The sequence below is a fragment of the Musa acuminata genome, chromosome BXJ2-6, assembly GCF_036884655.1.
Source record: "Musa acuminata AAA Group cultivar baxijiao chromosome BXJ2-6, Cavendish_Baxijiao_AAA, whole genome shotgun sequence".
Taxonomy (NCBI): Eukaryota; Viridiplantae; Streptophyta; class Magnoliopsida; order Zingiberales; family Musaceae; genus Musa; species Musa acuminata.
In genome coordinates this window covers 31696642-31716598 of record NC_088343.1, presented here as the reverse complement: position 1 = coordinate 31716598, position 19957 = coordinate 31696642, and the positions used below count along the sequence as shown (strand labels likewise).

The 19957-nt window shown below is 24.9% G+C and overlaps 1 pseudogene; it reads right to left on the bottom strand.

Annotated features, from left to right (window-relative positions):
• Nucleotides 1-12775: 12775 nt before the first annotated feature.
• LOC135613925 (alpha-galactosidase 1-like) lies at nt 12776-15110 on the bottom strand (annotated as a pseudogene).
• Between the last annotated feature and the right edge of the window lie 4847 nt (nt 15111-19957).

Here is a 19957-nt window from a genome sequence, read left to right as displayed (position 1 = left end):
CGAGTAGTGACTAGACTTTCGATTCATCCTCTTAATATAGTATAAGAGGCATCAACATGAACATCTTGCAAGCATGGTGGTGCTCTAAGTTCGTTCACGAACCTCTTCTCCAGTGTCACATGCTGCAACAACCAATAATGTACAACCATGTTAACTACAATTGTCAATCGGTGACTGTAATGTGTAGGAGAAGATGGCAAAGCATTTGGGGTACCTTCCAAAGATCTCTGACTTCCACAACCATGTTTGGTGGAAGACCGATGTCGTCCCATTGGGTTGCGATGGTTCTAAATTCAGGAGAGCGATTCAATAGAACGACTACAGTTCTATATCCAGAGAGAGGTCCTACCCAAACCTGCATCCAAACTTCCATGTTCTACCTCGTGATCTCCATCCATTCGCACCTTCTTCGCTTGAACATCGAGAGGATCTGTTCATAAGAAAACAAACCATATATGAAAGCCATGCTCATGAGAGCCCCATCGAACTCACCTACCTTGGTTTACATCAATCACTTCCTTGTTACCATGGTTAGCCAAGGTTTCCTTGGTCATGCTCCTTACGTTAATAAGAGGAGCCTGCAAGGATGGATTGGATTGGAGTGAAGAAATATGCAAATATAATCTTCACCACGCAGAAAGATAATGAGAGAGAGAGTTGATGAAACACTAAAACGGATGCCTTGAAGTATTTATGAGCAATACACTTGATGCATCATATCATAAACTAGTCAATAAAAACTCATTTACAAACCGTTAAATCGCGATCATGCTCAGCCCAACATCTGCGTGTCCATGCCATAGGCAATTCATTAGATTTATTCCCTCTAAATCTAAAGAAAATAAAATTATGAGTAAGGTTGTGAGAGGCATACCTATGTTGACATATCGATATCCAAGTTTAGCAAGCCCTATATCTGCTATAACACCGAAACAAAACATCACTAGCATGTCATAAACCGATCTACTTATTTTTTGTTGGAGAAAACACATCAATATATTTGTACCTGATTCTCTAATTATAGTCTCATTGATATCGTAATAAAAGTGATTCCAAGTGTTCCAACTACTCTTAAAGTACATCTTATGATCAAAAAATTTACATGAATCTATCAAATAAATGAAAAAAAAAACATACCCCATGAGAAGAGTCATCCCAAGCCCATTCGCGAGTAGATTCTGACACTCGCATTCGCAAACAGATTCCGACACTCGCTCTCATTCGTGAGCAGATTCCGACGCTCGGTCTTTCTACACCAATCATAGGGATTTTCTATTAAGAAAGATATCGATAAGATTTTTCTATTAGGAAAGATATCGATAAGATTATCACGATCTCATAGATATTTTTAGAATATATTATTAAATTTTAAATTATAAAATATTATCTTGATTACATCAATAATAAAGATTAGTTTTCGATATGATTTCTCACGATCTCCTTAATATTTTAATATTATATTATCATAATCGTAAATTATAGAATTGATAATAATATATTACAATGATTCTATCAATAATAAAGAAAATGTTTTTTAATTATAAAATAATATAGAAATTATTAAAATAAGATTATCAAGATCTCATAGATATTTTAAAAATATTTTATTAAAATTTCATATTATAAAATATTATCTTGATTATATCAATAATAAAGATTAGATCTCAAAATGATTTTTGAAATTATGAAATAATTGAATAAATATTTTTTAAATTTTTATTTGTGCATATAAATTTATAAGCATTATCAATAAAAATTTAGTGAGTCATAAACATAGGTACAGTAAAATCATGATGTCTTAGGGCGAGCTTTATATCCATATCAAAAATATCTCTAGAATGAGTTAATGTAACAAATAATCTAAATCATGATCGAGAGATTCTAAATCTTCTTAATATTTTAATATTATATTATCATTGAGATAATATTATCACGATCTTATAGATATTTTGAGAATATATTATTATAATTTTAAATTATATAATATTATCTTGATTCTATCAATAGTAAAGATTAGATCCCAAAATGATTTTTGAAATTATTAAAATAATTTAATAAATTTTTTATAATTATTTTTTAAATGAAAATATATTATTATTATTTTTAATAAATTTTATTTATATATATAAATTTATAATTACTATAAATAAAAATTTAGTGAGTGATAATCATCAGTACCACGTCTTAGGGTGAGTTTTATATCCATTACCAAAATCTCTCTAGAATGAGAGAGTGTAACAAAGAATCGAGATCATGATTAAGAGATTCTAAATGATGATAAACCTTATTACTATCTCATTAATATTTTAATATTATATTCTAATAATAATAAATTATAAAATTTATAATAATATATTATCATAATTCTATTACTAAAAAATAACATGTTTTTCTAAATTATTAAATAATATATATATCATTGAGAAAAAATTATCATGATCTCAAAAATATTATAAGAATATATTATTATAATTTTAAATTATAAAATATTATCTTAATTCTATTAATAATAAAGATTAGATCTCAAAATGATTTATGAAATTATAAAATAATTTAATAAATATTTTATAATTATTTTTTAAAATAAAATATATAATAATTATATTTTTATTTGTCCATATAAATTTATAATCATTAAAATAAAAATTTAGTGACTCATAATTATCGGTACCGTTAATTCATCACGTATTAGGGTGAGTTTTATATCTATTACCAAAAATCTTTCTAAAATGAGTTAATGTAACAAATAATCAAGATCATGATTAAGAGATTCTAAATCAATGTAAACCATGATATGATTTATCATGATCTTCTTAATATTTTAATATTATATTATCATAATCTTAAATGATAGATTCTATCAATAATAATGAAAATGTTTTTCTAAATTATGAAATAATATATATATTATTGAGATAAGATAATCATGATCACATAGATATTTTGAGAATATATTATTATAATTTTACATTATAAAATATTATCTTGATTCTATCAATAATAAAGATTAGATCTCAAAATGATTTTCAAAATTATGAAATAATTAAATAAATATTTTTATAATTATTTTTTAAAATAAAATATATAATTATTATACTTTTACAATTTTTATTTATCCATATAAATTTATAATCATTATCAATAAAAATTTAGTGAGTGATAATTATCGGTACCGTTAATTCATGACGTCTTATGGTGAGTTTTATATCAATTACCAAAAATCTCTCTAGAATGAGTTAGTGTAACAAAGAATCGATATCATGACTAAGTAATTCTAAATCATGATAAACCATGATATGTTTTATCACGATCTCCTTAGTATTTTAATATTTTATTATTATAATCTTAAATTAAAAAATATATAATCATATATTATCATGATTCTATCAATAATAAAGAACATGTTTTTCTAAATTATGAAATAATATAGATATCATTAAGATTATCATGATCTCAAAGATATTTTGAGAATATATTATTATAATTTTTATTTATAAAATATTATCTTAATTCTATTAATAATAAAGATTAGATCTCAAAATGATTTATGAAATTGTGAAATAATTTAATATATATTTTTATAATTATTTTTTAAATAACATATATAATTATTATATTTAATAATTATTATTTTGTATATAAATTTATAATCATTATTAATAAAAAATTAGTGAGTCATACTCATTGGTACCTTAAATTGTGAGCTTTATATTCATACCAAATATCTCTCTAGAATGAGTTTGTGTAATAAAAAATCATGATCACGATCAATGGATTATCACGAATTGAGATAAGATTATCACAATCTCATTGATATTTTGAGAATATATTATTATAATTTTAAATTATAAAATATGATCTTGATTATATCATTGATAAAGATTATATCTCAAAAATATTTCCAAAATTATGAAGTAATTTAATAAATATTTTTTATATATAATTATTTTTTAAATAAAAATATAAATATAATTTTTTATAATATTTATTTATGAATATAAATTTATAATAATTATTAGTAAAAATTTAGTGAGTCATGCTCATCGATGCAAAATTTTAGTTAATTTATGACGTCTTGTGATTTATATCCATTCCAAAAAATCTCTTTAGAATGAGTTAGTATAACAAAAAATCTTGATCACTAAATCATGATAAACTATGTTATGATTTATCATGATCTCTTCAATATTTTTATATTATATTATTATAATTCTAAATTATAAAATTTATAATAATATATTACCATGATTCTATCAATAATAAAGAATATGTTTTTCTAAATAATGAAATAATATAGATATCATTTAGATAAGATTATCACGATCTCATTGATATTTTGAGAATATATTATTATAATTTTAAAATATAAAATATTATTTTGATTATATCAATGATAAAGATTAGATCTCAAAAAGGTTTCTGAAATTATGAAATAATTTAATAAATATTTTTTATATTTACTTTTTTAAATAAAATATATAATTATTATATTTTTTATATTTATGCATATAAATTTATAATCATTATTAATAAAAATTTAGCAAGTCATATTCATCAGTACCGTTAATTCATAACGGTGAGCTTTATATCCAAACCATGATACGATTTATCAAGATCTCCTTAATATTTTAATATTATATTTTTATAATATTAAATTATAAAATTTATAATAATATAGTATAATGATTCTATCAATAATGAAGAACATGTTTTCTAAATTATGAAATAATATATATATTATTGAGATAAAATTATCACGATCACATAGATATTTTGAGAATATATTATTATAATTTTACATTATAAAATATTATCTTGATTCTATCAATAATAAAGATTAGATCTCAAAATGATTTTCAAAATTATGAAATAATTTAATAATTATTTTTTATAATTATTTTTAAAAATAAAATATATAATTATTATACTTTTATAATTTTTATTTATACATATAAATTTATAATCATTATCAATAAAAAATTAGTGAATGATAATTATCGGTACCGTTAATTCATGACGTTCTATTGTGAGTTTTATATCCATTACCAAAAATCTCTCTAGAATAAGTTAGTGTAACAAAGAATCGATATCATGACTAAGGGATTCTAAATCATGATAAACCATAATATGTTTTATCACGATCTCCTTAGTTTTTAATATTTTATTATTATAATCTTGAATTATAAAATTTATAATAACATATTATAATGATTCTATCAATAATAAAGAACATGTTTTTCTAAATTATGAAATAATATAGATATCATTGAGATAAGATTATCAGGATCTCATAGATATTTTGAGAATATATTATTATAATTTTAAATTATAAAATATTATCTTAATTCTATTAATAATAAAGATTAGATCTCAAAATGATTTATGAAATTATGAAATAATTTAATAAGTATTTTTATAATTATTTTTTAAATTGTCCTTATGAATGAGCTTGATTGTATGTATTTTCCAAAATTTTTCATCCTCTTTTCGATTTTCGTGGATTTGACTTGTTCTTTGTTTTTCGATTACAAATGACATCTTAAAGAGCAATCCAAGACCCTATTATATCTTGAATCAAACACCTCTGAAAAAAAAAAAAAAGGGAGGGAAAGAAAAATTTTTTTGTCATGCCAGTGGTGGCACCGCTAGAACTGGCAGTAGCACCGCCTGGGCGCTCGATCCCTAGGTGGTGGCACCACTTGGATTGGCGGTGGCACCACCCGAGAATCCTCATCAGTACATAAGTTAGGGTTGGTGGTGGAACCGCCCCCAACCCATGAGAACCCTCCCTAGAACCCTCTAAACCTCTCTCACCCTCATTCTAACCTTTAGAAGCCTAAGAGAGGGATTCTTGTTGGATCAAACTCTCTTCCTCGCAAGGAACTACGACAAATGAATGAAAAGATAGATGTCATGTATAAGAACTATAGATTTCCTCTTAAGGATTAATCGATATGCCTTCTTATTCTGCTATCTTGACATGTGATCCTTGTATAGTTAATCTTAATGCAAAGTTAAAGCTTTGTCATTTTGCCATCTCCTTTTTGTATGAATGCTGAATTTTTCTAATGAGATGAATTTTGTATGATCGATCTTTATGCTGAACTCCTTTTCCAATGATTTTATAATCACAAGTTGTATGATTAAAGTCTCATCTCCTTTTTGTTGATGACAAAGGGGGAGAAGAATGAGCAAAAGATTGATGACTTGTACCAATGTGATAGCATGACTTATATGAATTGCAAAAGCTAATATGTTGTGATAGCATGACTTATATGAATTACAAAAGCTAATATGTTGTGTAATACAAATGTCTTATATGCATCGATAGCATGACTTATATGAATTACAAAAACTTATGTAATACAAATATCTTATATGCATCGATAGCATGACTTATATGAATTGCAAAAGCTTGTGTAATGTAAATGTCTTATATGCATTGCAAATGTAATAGCATGACTTATATGAATTGCAAAAGCTAATATGTTGTGTAATGCAAATGTCTTATATGCATCGCAAAAATGTCTTATATGCATCACAAAACTTTTTAAGAATATCGTAATATGAAAGTTTTTAGATTGGTTGTCGTTTCATCTCATGATCATATGAAATCATGCCTTACATTTATATCATGAGATTTATGTTGAAAGTTCATATCTCTTGTTGAAATAATAATTGTCTTTTATCATTCGACTTGAAAATAATTTTCATAGCTTGAAATTATGAGAAATACGAAGTTTTGTATTTGCTCATGCTTATAGAAAATAACGATAAGTTCAACGGATAGAACTTATCGGTTTAGGCTTGAATTCAAAGAGATTAAATTCAAGTGTTTTTATCTTCTCATTATATGGTATATAGATAGGGAGAGTTATGTTTAACTCCATCATCAATTGATTGTCATCATCAAAAAGGGAGAGATTGTTGAATCTCAGATTTTGATGATGAAATCAATTGATGGGTTAATTGATCTAATCCATATTATTAAGTTAAGTGTGCAGGATTAACTACAATAGCTTGAAGACATAAAGCAAGTCTACCGGAGTCAAGTTCGATGGGTGTTCGTGAGTTCGCCGAAAGTCCGAAGATTCATTGAAAGTGCCACCGGAACCAACCGAGAAGGAATCGAGGACTTGCCGAAGTTTTTGGAAGTCCACCGGAGAGATCGTCGGAGGTTCGCAGAGATCATTGAGAAGGTTCGACTACTTGCCAAAGACTCGCTGAACTCGTCACAAGACCGGGAGCCTGCTGGGAGTCTACCGGAAGAAATCCGAGGGTGTATCGAAAGTCCGTCGGAAGTTCATCGGAAAGCTCGCCGAAAGGAAACTCGACGTTGCCGGTTAAAAACCTACTTAGGACTATGTCTTAATTTCGTAGTTTACATGTAATTAGAGTTAGGATTAAGAGTTAATCCTATAATCTGGTTAGGAGCCAACTGGGCCCGAATTTGGACTGGTTTGGGCCAAGTTTGGAGCCCAACTAGTGACCTATAAGGTCGGGCGGTGGTACCGTCAGACTAGGCGGTGGCACCGCCCAGAACCCGAGAGTTCCGGCGGTGGCACCGCCAGCACCGGGAAACCCAAAATCAATTCAAATTTGGAGCCCAAATTGACGAATTCGCGCCCCCCACATCCCATTAGTCCCACATCCGATGTGGGACTAATGGGATGTTACAATATCCCCAACTCAATTAGCTTGATGTCCTCTTCAAGGCCCAACATATCCCAGATCGAACTTAGGAGGTTTAACTCGACTCCACGCCGAGTTCTCGACTCCATCAAATAACTCGACTCCACATCGAGTTCTCCTTAATTCAAAACGGTGAGCTTTATATCCAAACCATGATACGATTTATCAAGATCTCCTTAATATTTTAATATTATATTTTTATAATATTAAATTATAAACTTTATAATAATATAGTATAATGATTCTAACAATAATAAAGAACATGTTTTTCTAAATTATGAAATAATATAGATATCATTGATATAAGATTATCACAACCTTAGAGATATTTGGAGAATATATTATTATAATTTTAAAATATAAAATATTAACTTAATTATATCAATGATAAAGATTAGATCCCAAAATGATTTCCAAAATTATGAAATAATTTAATAAATATTTTTTTATAATTATTTTTGAAATAAAACATATAATTAATATTTATTTATGCATATAAATTTATAATTATTATCAATAAATTTAGAATTATTGATAATAAATTTATAATTATTATCAATAAATTTATAATTATAAATTTATAATTATTTATAATTTATAACGGTGAGATTTCTTAACAACCAAATTGCCCTATCAAAATCAAAAATAAAAAATCAAATGAAAAGTGATCAAATCTACAAATAAGTTCCTAAAATGCTTCGAAAATTATAAGCACAAAATTCAAAAATAGTTTGTAACACATTTAATGGGACGCGTACGATGACGGGATGACTCCTCGAGTCGGCACAAGGATGAGATGAGATCCCCACAACCCACTCGCTCGTCGCGTGATCTTCGAACGTTAAAATCGATCCCCGATCGAAACCATGAATGACCATTAGAGTTGATGAAACACTAAAACGGATGCCTTGAAGTATTTATGAGCAATACACTTGATGCATCATATCATAAATCAGTCAATAAAACTCTATTTACAAATCGTTGAATCGCGATCATGCTCAGCCCAACAATCATCTACATGTCCACAATTCATCAGATTTACTCTCTCTAAATCTAAAGAAAATGAAATTGTGAGTTAGGTTGTGAAAGACATACCTATGTTGACATATCGATATCCAAGTTTAGCAAGCCCAATTGACACCAATGCATCCGCTATAACACCGAAACAAAGCATCACTAGCATGTCATAAACCGATCTACTTATTTTTTGTTAGAGAAAACACATCAATATATTTGTACCTGATTCTCTAATTATAGTCTCGTTGATATTGTAATAAAAGTGATTCCAAGTGTTCCAATTGCTCTTAAAAATCTTATGATCGGAAAAAAAAACATACCCCATGGGAGGAGTCATCCCAAGCCCATTCGCGAGCAGATTCCGATGCTCGACGATCGATCTTGCTTCGACGCTAATCAAACATTGGCTACACAACATCACCACCATCACCACCGCGATCATCATCATCACCAAACCGATTTGCTTCTCATAGATATTTTTAGAATATATTATTATAATTTTAAATTATAAAACATCATCTTGATTACGTCAATAATAAAGATTAGATCTCAAAAAGATTTCCGATATGATTTATCACGATCTCCTAAATATTTTAATATTATATTATCATAATTGTAAATTATAAAATTGATAATAATATATTATCATGATTCTATCAATAATAAAGAATTTTTGTTAATTATAAAATAATATAGATATCATTGAGATAAGATTATCAAGATCTCGTAGATATTTTAAAAATATTTTATTAAAATTTCATATTATAAAATATTATCTTGATTATATCAATAATAAAGATTAGATATCAAAATGATTTTCAAAAATATTCAATGCAATAAAGAATCTAAATCATGATCGAGAAATTCTAAATCATAACAAACCATGATACGATCTTCTTAATATTTTAATATTATATTATCATAATCCTAAATTATAAATTTATAATAATAAAGAATATGTTTTTTATTATGAAATAATATATATATCATTGAGATAAGATTCTCACGATCTCATAGATATTTTGAGAATATATTATTATAATTTTAAATTATAAAATATTATCTTGATTCTATCAATAATAAAGATTAGATCTCAAAATGATTTCTGAAATTATGAAATTATTTAATAATTATTTATTAATTATTTAATAATTGTTTTTTTAAAATAAAATATATAATTATTATATTTTATAATTTTTATTTATGCATATAAATTTATAATATTATCAATAAAAATTTAGTAAGTGATAATCATCAGTACCACAAAGAATCGAGATCATGATTAAGGGATTCTAAATCATGATTTATCACGATCTTCTAAATATTTTAAAATTATATTATCATAATCTTAAATTATAAAATTTATAATAATAGATTATCATTATTCTATCAATAAAAAAGAATATGTTTTTTTCTAAATTATGAAATAATATAGATATCATTGAGATAAAATTATCACGATCTTATAGATATTTTAAAAATATATTATTATAATTTTAAATTATAAAATATTATCTTGATTCAATCAATAATAAAGATTTCCGATATGATTTATCACGATCTCCTAAATATTTTAATATTATATTATCATAATTATAAATTATAAAATTGATAATAATATATTATCATGATTCTATCAATAATAAAGAATTTTTTTAATTATAAAATAATATAGATATCATTGAGATAAGATTATCAAGATCTCGTAGATATTTTAAAAATATTTTATTAAAATTTCATATTATAAAATATTATCTTGATTATATCAATAATAAAGATTAGATATCAAAATGATTTTCAAAAATCTCTCTAGAACGATTCAATGCAATAAAGAATCTAAATCATGATCGAGAAATTCTAAATCATAACAAACCATGATACGATCTTCTTAATATTTTAATATTATATTATCATAATCCTAAATTATAAATTTATAATAATAAAGAATATGTTTTTTATTATGAAATAATATATATATATCATTGAGATAAGATTATCACGATCTCATAGATATTTTGAGAATATATTATTATAATTTTAAATTATAAAATATTATCTTGATTCTATCAATAATAAAGATTAGATCTCAAAATGATTTCCGAAATTATAAAATTATTTAATAATTATTTATTAATTATTTAATAATTGTTTTTTTAAAATAAATTATATAATTATTATATTTTATAATTTTTATTTATGCATATAAATTTATAATATTATCAATAAAAATTTAGTAAGTGATAATCATCAGTACCACAAAGAATCGAGATCATGATTAAGGGATTCTAAATCATGATTTATCACGATCTTCTAAATATTTTAAAATTATATTATCATAATCTTAAATTATAAAATTTATAATAATAGATTATCATGATTCTATCAATAAAAAAGAATATGTTTTTTCTAAATTATGAAATAATATAGATATCATTGAGATAAAATTATCACGATCTTATAGATATTTTAAAAATATATTATTATAATTTTAAATTATAAAATATTATCTTGATTCAATCAATAATAAAGATTTCCGATATGATTTATCACGATCTCCTAAATATTTTAATATTATGTTATCATAATTATAAATTATAAAATTGATAATAATATATTATCATGATTCTATCAATAATAAAGAATTTTTTTAATTATAAAATAATATAGATATCATTGAGATAAGATTATCAAGATCTTGTAGATATTTTAAAAATATTTTATTAAAATTTCATATTATAAAATATTATCTTGATTATATCAATAATAAAGATTAGATATCAAAATGATTTTCAAAAATCTCTCTAGAACGATTCAATGCAATAAAGAATCTAAATCATGATCGAGAAATTCTAAATCATAACAAACCATGATACGATCTTCTTAATATTTTAATATTATATTATCATAATCCTAAATTATAAATTTATAATAATAAAGAATATGTTTTTTATTATGAAATAATATATATATCATTGAGATAAGATTATCACGATCTCATAGATATTTTGAGAATATATTATTATAATTTTAAATTATAAAATATTATCTTGATTCTATCAATAATAAAGATTAGATCTCAAAATGATTTCCGAAATTATGAAATTATTTAATAATTATTTTTTTAAAATAAAATATATAATTATTATATTTTATAATTTTTATTTATGCATATAAATTTATAATATTATCAATAAAAATTTAGTAAGTGATAATCATCAGTACCACAAAGAATCGAGATCATGATTAAGGGATTCTAAATCATGATTTATCACGATCTTCTAAATATTTTAAAATTATATTATCATAATCTTAAATTATAAAATTTATAATAATAGATTATCATGATTCTATCAATAAAAAAGAATATGTTTTTTCTAAATTATGAAATAATATAGATATCATTGAGATAAAATTATCACGATCTTATAGATATTTTAAAAATATATTATTATAATTTTAAATTATAAAATATTATCTTGATTCAATCAATAATAAAGATTTCCGATATGATTTATCACGATCTCCTAAATATTTTAATATTATATTATCATAATTGTAAATTATAGAATTGATAATTATTAAATGACGGTGAGATTTCTTAACAACCAAATTGCCCTATCAAAATCAAAAATTAAATGAAAAGTGATCAAATCTACAAATAAGTTCCTAAAATGCTTGAAAAATTATAAGCACACAATTCAAAAATAGTCCATAACACATTTAATGGGACGCGTACGATGACACTCTCGACGCGGCACAAGCACAGGGATGAGATGAGATCCCCACAACCCACTCGCTCATCGCGTGATCTTCAAACGTTAAAATCGATCCCCGATCGGAACCATAGCTTACGCACATGAAAAAGAATATCACAGTATGCAATTTCTTAGGGAAAACAAGTCATGAATAAAAAAAGCTCGTATTCCTCAATTTCATTAAAATACCATCAAATTCAAGCATCGAATTTGTACATGAATTTATTCATCCTACGAGCCATCTACTTCATTAAAATACCAATAAATTCAAGCATCGAATTTGTACATGTATTTATTCATCCGAGCAGTGACTAGACTTTCAGTTCATCCTCTTCTGATAATGTAAGAGGCATCAACAGAAACATCTTGCAGGCATGGTGGTGCACGTTGACTCTCAGTTCGTTCACGAACCTCTTCTCCAATGTCGTATGCTATAGCAACCAATAATGTACAACCATGTTAACTACAACTGTCAATCGGTGACTACAATGTGTAGGAGAAGATGGCGAAACATTTGGAGTACCTTCCAAATGTGATGATTCTGAATTCAGGGGAACGGTTCAACAGAACAACTACAGTTCTGTATCCAGAGAGAGGTCCTGCCCAAACCTACATCCAAACTTCCATGATCTCAGGACTTGCGTGCTTCATGGGATGGCAGAATATGAGAACAACTTGCAATGCCAATTACCAACCTCGGAATCTCCATACATTCGCACCTTCTTAGCTTCAACACCGAGAGGATCTGTTCATCAAAAAACAAACCATATGTGAAAGCCATGCGCATGAGAGCCCCATCGATCGAACTCGTCGCATATGCCTACGTTGGTTTATAGCAATCACTTCCTCGTTGCCAAGGATAGCCAAGGTTTCCTTGGTCATGCTCCTTACATCACAACCGATAATAAGAGGAGCCTGCAAGGATGGATTAGATTAGAGTGGAGCAATATGTAAATAGAATCTTCACCATGCAGAAAGATAATGAGAGAGAGAGAGAGAGAGAGAGAGAGAAAGAGAGAGTTATGCTACCTTGTAGGCAGCCCAGAGGCTGAAGTGCACGATTTACTTATCGTTACTCATACCACCATTTCCAACTTCGAGCATGTCTGGATCTATAGACGTAAGCCGACAGATGTCTTGCACAAAAAATGATGGGATCGGCTAATTATGCAGGCACTTACCATTCCAACCGCCGGGCCTTGCATGCTCAGCGTAAACTTCATTCTGATCTGCCCTCGAGACCATACTGCAACATAAAGAAACAACAAACATTATGCCACACAAGAACATCAAGAAGAAACAAAGATGAATGACCGTACCTTTCCCATGAATCGTTTATGTCGAAAGTTGTTCTCCAACTATTCCCCAACTTGTCAGCCCAAAATGCCGAGTGCATGTCTCCCCTGAATCAGAGAGAATAAGAGCAGAGTCGATCAGCGAAGAAGCAAGAATTGTTTGCTCATATTATCTAGTATTCTTTTTCTTCTTTACCATTCACTTAGAGAGACAAAAATTGGTCTTCCTGTTCTCATCAGAGCTCGAGTCATCTCAGGATACCTATATCGACAGTTCTTCCTTGTTTTAGTGGCACACACGAAATCTCACCGAGACAAAAAAAAAAAAAGAAAACCTTAGCGCTTCATCGGTTTCAAATCATCATTGTTACAGTTGTTGTACTTGAGGTAATCAATGCCCTAGTACAAGAATAAGAAGAATCAAAAAGCTAATTCGTATCAGAGAAAGCTTCAACAATTCGACCACGCACGCTCACCCAGGAAGCAAAAGTTTTAGCATCTTTCTGCTCATGACCAAGCGAACCTGGCATCGTCTGGCTGCATGTTTGGTGCCTACAATGCCCGACAAGTCTTATTTCAAGAACTCACAGATCGAGACAGTCATAAAGAGATGATCAGGATTCATTGTTCCGCTAGACTTACCCTGCGTCCGAGTAAATACCAAGTTTAAGCCCCTTGCCATGAACATAATCCGCAAGAGCTTTGATTCCTGATGGAAATGTCAACCTTTTTGGCACCATATAACCCTGGAAGCATCCATGAATGACCATGAGAGTTGATGAAACACTAAAATGGATGCCTTGAAGTATCTATGAGCAATACACTTGATGCATCATATCATAAATCAGTCAATAAAACCCCATTTACAAACCATTGAATCGCGATCATGCTCATCCCAACAATCATCTAAATGTCCATGCCATAGACAATTCATCATATTTACTCTCTCTAAATCTAAAGAAAATGAAATTGTGAGTGAGGTTGTGAAAGACATACCTATGTTGACATATCGATATCCAAGTTTAGCAAGCCCAGTAGACACCAATGCATCCGCTATAACACCGAAACAAAGCATCACTAGCATGTCATAAACCGATCTACTTATTTTTTGTTAGAGAAAACACATCAATATATTTGTACCTGATTTTCTAATTATAGTCTCGTTGATATCGCAATAAAAGTGATTCCAAGTGTTCCAACTACTCTTAAAGTACATCTTATGATCAGAGAAATTTACATGAATCTATCAAATAAATGAAAAAAAAACATACCCCATGAGAGGAGTCATCCCAAGCCCATTCGCGAGCAGATTCCGACGCTCGCATTCGCGAGCAGATTCTGACGCTCGCATTCGCGAGCAGATTCTGACGCTCGCATTCGCGAGCAGATTCTGACGCTCGCATTCGCGAGCAGATTCTGACGCTCGGTCTTTCTATGCCAATCAAACGTGGGCTACACAACATCACCACCACGATCATCATCAAACTGATTTACTTCTTAGGGCTTTATAGCAATCAAAGACACCCTATTCCGTTAGTATGATAGGGATTTTCTATTAGGAAAGATATCGATAAGATTATCATGATCTCATAGATATTTTTAGAATATATTATTAAATTTTAAATTATAAAATATTATCTTGATTACATCAATAATAAAGATTAGTTTCCGATATGATTTATCACGATCTCCTTAATATTTTAATATTATATTATCATAATCGTAAATTACAAAATTGATAATAATATATTACAATGATTCTATCAATAATAAAGAAAATACTTTTTAATTATAAAATAATATAGAAATCATTAAAATAAGATTATCAAGATCTCATTGATATTTTAAAAATATTTTATTAAAATTTCATATTATAAAATATTATCTTGATTATATCAATAATAAAGATTAGATCTCAAAATGATTTCCGAAATTATGAAATAATTGAATAAATATTTTTTAAATTTTTATTTGTGCATATAAATTTATAATCATTATCAATAAAAATTTAGTGAGTCATAAACATCGGTACAGTAAAATCATGATGTCTTAGGGCGAGCTTTATATCCATATAAAAAATCTCTCTAGAATGAGTTAATGTAACAAATAATCTAAATCACGATCGAGAGATTCTAAATCTTCTTAATATTTTTATATTATATTATCATAATCATAAATTATAAAATTTATAATAATAGTTATCATGATTCTATTAATAAAAAAGAAAATGTTTTTCTAAATTATTAAATAATATAGATATCATTGAGATAATATTATCACGATCTTATAGATATTTTGAAAATATATTATTATAATTTTAAATTAAATAATATTATCTTGATTCTATTAATAGTAAAGATTAGATCCCAAAATGATTTTTGAAATTATTAAAATAATTTAATAAATTTTTTATAATTATTTTTTAAATGAAAATATAGTTTTTTTTTTAATTTTTATTTATATATATAAATTTATAATCACTATCAACAAAAATTTAGTGAGTGATAATCATCGGTACCACCTCTTAGGGTGAGTTTTATATCCATTACCAAAATCTCTCTAGAATGAGAGTGTAACAAAGAATCGAGATGATTAAGAGATTCTAAATGATGATAAACCATGATATGATTTATTAATATCTCATTAATATTTTAATATTATATTCTAATAATAATAAATTATAAAATTTATAATAATATATTATCATAATTCTATTAATAAAAAATAACATGTTTTTCTAAATTATTAAATAATATAGATATCATTGAGAAAAAATTATCATGATCTCAAAAATATTTTAAGAATATATTATTATAATTTTAAATTATAAAATATTATCTTAATTCTATTAATAATAAAGATTAAATCTCAAAATGATTTATGAAATTATGAAATAATTTAATAAAATTCTATAATTATTTTTTTAAAATAAAATATATAATAATTATATTTTTATTTGTCCATATAAATTTATAATCATTAAAATAAAAATTTAGTGACTCATAATCATCGGTACCGTTAATTCATCACGTATTATGATGAGTTTTATATCTATTACCAAAAATCTCTCTAAAATGAGTTAATGTAACAAATAATCAAGATCATGATTAAGAGATTCTAAATCAATGTAAACCATGATATGATTTATCATGATCTTTTTAATATTTTAATATTATATTATCATAATCCTAAATGATAGATTCTATCAATAATAATGAAAATCTTTTTCTAAATTATGAAATAATATATATATATATATATATATTATTGAGATAAGATAATCACGATCACATAGATATTTTTAGAATATATTATTATAATTTTATATTATAAAATATTATCTTGATTCTATCAATAATAAAGATTAGATCTCAAAATGATTTTCAAAATTATGAAATAATTTAATAAATATTTTTATAATTATTTTTTAAAATAAAATATATAATTATTATACTTTCAAAATTTTTATTTATACATATAAATTTATAATCATTATCAATAAAAATTTAGTGAGTGATAATTATTGGTACCGTTAATTCATGACGTCTTATGGTGAGTTTTATATCAATTACCAAAAATCTCTCTAGAATGAGTTAGTGTAACCATGATATGTTTTATCACGATCTCCTTAGTATTTTAATATTTTATTATTATAAAATTTATAATAATATATTTTCATGATTCTATCAATAATAAAGAACATGTTTTCTAAATTATGAAATAATATAGATATCATTAAGATTATCATGATCTCATAGATATTTTAAGAATATATTATTATAATTTTTATTTATAAAATATTATCTTAATTCTATTAATAATAAAGATTAGATCTTAAAATGATTTATGAAATTATGAAATAATTTAATAAATATTTTTATAATTATTTTTTAAATAACATATATAATTATTATATTTTATAATTATTATTTTTGTATATAAATTTATAATCATTATTAATAAAAAAATTAGTGAGTCATACTCATTGGTACCGTTAATTTATGGCCTGGTGAGCTTTATATTCATACCAAAAATCTCTCTAGAATGAGTTTGTGTAATAAAAAATCATGATCAAGATCAAGGGATTATCACGATCTCCTTAATATTTTAATATTATAATATCATAATTATATATTATAAAATTTATAATAATATATTATCATGATTCTATTAATAATAAAGAATATACTTTTATAAATTACGAAATAATATAGATATCATTGAGATAAGATTATCACGATCTCATCGATATTTTGAGAATATATTATTATAATTTTAAATTATAAAAAATGATCTTGATTATATCATTGATAAAGATTAGATCTCAAAAATATTTCCAAAATTATGAAGTAATTTAATAAATATTTTTTTATATAATTATTTTTTAAATAAAAAATATAATTATAATTTTTTATAATAATTATTAATAAAAATTTAGTGAGTCATGCTCATCGATGCCATTAATTTATGACGTCTTGTTAATTTAGTATAACAAAAAATCTTGATCACTAAATCATGATAAACCAAGGTATGATTTATCATGATATTTTTAATATTTTTATATTATGTTATCATAATTCTAAATTATAAAATTTATAATAATATATTACCATGATTCTATCAATAATAAAGAATATATTTTTCTAAATAATGAAATAATATAGATATCATTTAGATAAATTATCACGATCTCATTGATATTTTGAGAATATATTATTATAATTTTAAAATATAAAATATTATTTTGATTATATCAATGATAAATATTAGATCTCAAAAAGGTTTCTGAAATTATGAAATAATTTAATAAATATTTTATATATTTATTTTTTAAAATAAAAATATATAATTATTATATTTTTATATTTTTTATTTGTGCATATAAATTTATAATCATTATTAATAAAAATTTAGCGAGTCATATTCAGTACCGTTAATTCATAACGGTGAGCTTTATATCCAAACCATGATACGATTTATCAAGATCTCCTTAATATTTTAATATTATATTTTTATAATATTAAATTATAAACTTTATAATAATATAGTATAATGATTCTAACAATAATGAAGAACATGTTTTTCTAAATTATGAAATAATATAGATATCATTGATATAAGATTATCTTATAGATATTTGGAAAATATATTATTATAATTTTAAAATATAAAATATTACCTTGATTTTATCAATAATAAAGATTAGATCTCAAAATAATTTCCAAAATTATGAAATAATTTAATAATTTTTTATAATTTTTATATTTATTATATTTTTATATTTTTATTTATGCATATAAATTTATAATTGTTATCAATAAAAATTTAGTGAGTCATACTTTTGGTACCTTCAATTCATGACATCATAGGGTGAGCTTTATATCCATACGAAAAATCTCTCTAAAATGAGTTATTATAAAAAAAAAGTGATTAAAGAATTCCAAATCATTTTCAACCATGATATGATTTATCATGATCTACTTAATATTTTAATATTATATTATAATATCTTAAATTATAAAATTTATAATAATATTTAATAATGATTCTATCAATAATAAAGATTATGATTTTCTAAATTATGAAATAATATAGATATCACGATCTCATCGATATTTTAAAAATATATTATTATAATTTAAATTATAAAATATTAACTTAATTATATCAATGATAAAGATTAGATCCCAAAATGATTTCCAAAATTATAAAATAATTTAATAAATATTTTTTATAATTATTTTTAAAATAAAACATATAATTAATATTAATTTGTGCATATAAATTTATAATTATTATCAATAAATTTATAATTATAAATTTATAATTATTTATAATTTATGACGGTGAGATTTCTTAACAACCAAATTGCCCTATCAAAATCAAAAATCAAATAAAAAGTGATCAAATCTACAAATAAGTTCCTAAAATGCTTCGAAAATTATAAGCACGAAATTCAAAAATAGCTCGTCGCATGATCTTCGATTTACGCGCATGAAAAGGAATATCACAGTATGCGATTTCTTAGGAGAAACAAGTCATGAATAAAAAAAGCTCGTATTCCTCAATTTTATTAAAATACCTTCAAATTCACGAATTTGTACATGAATTTATTCATCCTACGAGCCATCTACCTCATTAAAATACCAATAAATTCAAACATCGAATTTGTACATGTATTTATTCATCTGAGCAGGA